We start from the raw sequence: 3,829 nt of genomic DNA on the forward strand, positions 1-3,829 counted from the left end.
CTTGTCTAGAGTCGGTCAGAATTCTTCGGCACAACTATCTACGGCGAAATCAGTTTGTAAGACATTCGAAGAACGTTCCAAGAATGTCTTGGTTTATAAGGGACTTTCGTTTGAAAGATGGGGGATATCACATTGGGAAACCCATAAGTTACGACGTGTTTACTTTGACGCATATATTGCGGGGAACCCAAATGCTATTTTACGCAACGGGTTAAGAAATTATTTTGACTCAATGTATCCGAATATAGGACTTCATGATTTAGAAAAAGCGGCTAACATGCAACATAAAGAAGCATGTTATGCTTACGGATTAGTAATGTTCGCTTCTCACCAAAGTGAGAACAAGAACATCGGGCTACAACAATTAAACAAAACGTTCCTACAAGTGACGGAGTCGGTAATTGGGGTAAGAAATGAGGTTTTTAGATTGTTACAGGACTGTTGGACATTACGTAACCCTCGTCCCTTTGACGACGTTACAACACGCTGTCTTATCAACGGCCATAACGGTTATGTTCCACAAGACCAAGGATGGGAAGTAATCCTAGTAAAACCAGAATGCATGACTTGTTTCTGGACGTATGAATTACGTGTCTTTGTTGCCTTTGCTGAACGACTTGTGTACTAGCTAGAATTATCTTCACAACCATCTTGTATCAAATTTATTGTGTGCTATATTTCATGCTATATGTAAAATAAGCGGTATTGTAAGTTTGTAAAATATTGTGTAAAAGTTTGAACGCGAAATATTATTATAATCAGTTTTTCATATAGAATTGTAGTAGTTGAATTGTATATTAGCTACTAAGTATGAACTTAACGGGTAGGTACTACCCGAATTTAAACTTATAAAACGCTAATATGAAGAAAAAGCTTTTATAAATGAGTTCATATTATGCTACGAAATACTATTAACTACTCTTAATATTCTGTATGATTAACTTGTTCCATTTGACTATTTTGAAGGAAATGGCACCGACTACTCGAGACACTGTGAATATGAATGAAGAGGAATTCCGTACTTTTCTAGCTTCAAACATAGCCGCAGTACAGGCTGCACTACATACCAACAATAACCTTGGATCTAGCAGTACAGGAAATCGTGTAGGATGCACCTACAAAGAATTCACTGCCTGCAAACCTTTGGAATTTGATGGAACCGAAGGACCGATCGGATTGAAATGGTGGACCGAGAAGGTCGAATCGGTGTTTGCCATAAGTAAGTGTACTGAAGAGGACAAAGTGAAGTACGCTACGCATACCTTCACAGGTTCTGCGTTAACATGGTGGAATACCTATCTAGAGCAAGTGGGACAAGACGATGCGTACGCACTACCGTGGTCAGCATTCAAGCACTTGATGAACGAGAAGTACCATCCCAGAACCGAGGTCAATAAGCTCAAGACAGAACTTAGAGGGTTACGAACCCAAGGATTTGATATTACCACGTACGAAAGACGATTCACAGAATTGTGCCTATTGTGTCCGGGAGCATTCGAAGATGAGGAAGAGAAGATTGACGCGTTTGTGAAAGGATTACCGGAAAGAATCCAAAAAGATATAAGTTCACACGAGCCCGCCTCCATACAACAGGCATGTAGAATGGCTCACAAACTAGTGAACCAGATTGAAGATAGAATTAAAGAACAGACTGCTGAAGAGGCCAATGTGAAGCAAGTCAAAAGAAAGTGGGAGGAAAACGGTGATAAGAATCACCAATACAACAACAACAGCAATTACAACAATAATCGCAACAATTATCCCAACAATCGCAACATCAATCGCAACTACAACAAACGGCCCAACAACAACAACAATAACAACAACAACAACAACAACAACAACAACAACAACAACAACAACAACAACAACAACAACAACAACAGCAACTACAACAATCATCCCAACAACAATAATAACCGCAACAACAACAACAATCAGAAGCAGCTATGCCAAAGGTGTGAAAAGTATCACTCGGGGTTCTGCACCAAATTTTGCAACAAGTGTAAAAGAAATGGTCATAGCGCGGCGAAGTGTGAGGTCTACGGACCAGGGGTTAACAGAACGAAAGGAACAAATGGTGTCGGAACGAGTAATGGCGGAGCAAGTAGTGTCGGAGCAAGTTATGCCAATGTAGTTTGTTATAAATATGGAAAACTGGGCCACATTATTAGAAATTGCCCGAACCAGGAGAACACGAATGGACAAGGCCGCGGAAGAGTTTTCAATATTAATGCGGCAGAGGCACAGGAAGACCCGGAGCTTGTTACGGGTACGTTTCTTATTGACAATAAATCTGCTTACGTTTTATTTGATTCGGATACGGATAGAAGCTATATGAGTAGAGATTTTTGTGCTAAATTAAGTTGTCCATTGACGCCTTTGGATAGTAAATTTTTACTCGAATTAGCAAATGGTAAATTAATTTCAGCAGATAATATATGTCGGAATCGAGAAATTAAACTGGTTAGCGAAACATTTAAGATTGATTTGATACCAGTAGAGTTAGGAAGTTTTGATGTGATAATCGGTATGGACTGGTTGAAAGAAGTGAAAGCAGAGATCGTTTGTTACAAAAATGCAATTCGCATTATACGAGAAAAAGGAAAACCCTTAATGGTGTACGGAGAAAAGGGCAACACGAAGCTACATCTTATTAGTAATTTGAAGGCACAAAAACTAATAAGAAAAGGTTGCTATGCTGTTCTAGCACACGTCGAGAAAGTACAAACTGAAGAAAAGAGCATCAATGATGTTCCTATTGCAAAAGAATTTCCCGATGTATTTCCGAAAGAATTACCGGGATTACCCCCACATCGATCCGTTGAATTTCAAATAGATCTTGTACCAGGAGCTGCACCAATAGCTCGTGCTCCTTACAGACTCGCACCCAGCGAGATGAAAGAACTGCAAAGCCAATTACAAGAACTTTTAGAGCGTGGTTTCATTCGACCAAGCACATCACCGTGGGGAGCTCCTGTTTTGTTTGTCAAGAAGAAAGATGGTACATTCAGGTTGTGTATCGACTACCGAGAGTTGAACAAACTTACCATCAAGAACCGCTACCCACTACCGAGAATCGATGACTTATTTGATCAACTACAAGGCTCGTCTGTTTATTCAAAGATTGACTTACGTTCCGGGTATCATCAAATGCGGGTGAAAGAAGATGATATTCCAAAGACTGCTTTCAGAACACGTTACGGTCATTACGAGTTTATGGTCATGCCGTTTGGTTTAACTAATGCACCAGCTGTGTTCATGGACCTTATGAACCGGGTGTGTGGACCATACCTTGACAAGTTTGTCATTGTTTTCATTGATGACATACTTATTTACTCAAAGAATGACCAAGAACACGGTGAACATTTGAGAAAGGTGTTAGAAGTATTGAGGAAGGAAGAATTGTACGCTAAGTTTTCAAAGTGTGCATTTTGGTTGGAAGAAGTTCAATTCCTCGGTCACATAGTGAACAAAGAAGGTATTAAGGTGGATCCGGCAAAGATAGAAACTGTTGAAAAGTGGGAAATCCCGAAAACTCCGAAACACATACGCCAGTTTTTAGGGCTAGCTGGTTACTACAGAAGGTTCATCCAAGACTTTTTCAGAATAGCAAAACCCTTGACTGCATTAACGCATAAAGGGAAGAAATTTGAATGGAAGGATGAACAAGAGAAAGCGTTTCAGTTATTGAAGAAAAAGCTAACTACGGCACCTATATTGTCATTGCCTGAAGGGAATGATGATTTTGTGATTTATTGTGACGCATCAAAGCAAAGTATCGGTTGTGTATTAATGCAACGAACGAAGGTGATTGCTTATGCGTCTA

Source organism: Rutidosis leptorrhynchoides, chromosome 8 (assembly GCF_046630445.1).
Source record: "Rutidosis leptorrhynchoides isolate AG116_Rl617_1_P2 chromosome 8, CSIRO_AGI_Rlap_v1, whole genome shotgun sequence".
NCBI classification, from domain to species: Eukaryota; Viridiplantae; Streptophyta; class Magnoliopsida; order Asterales; family Asteraceae; genus Rutidosis; species Rutidosis leptorrhynchoides.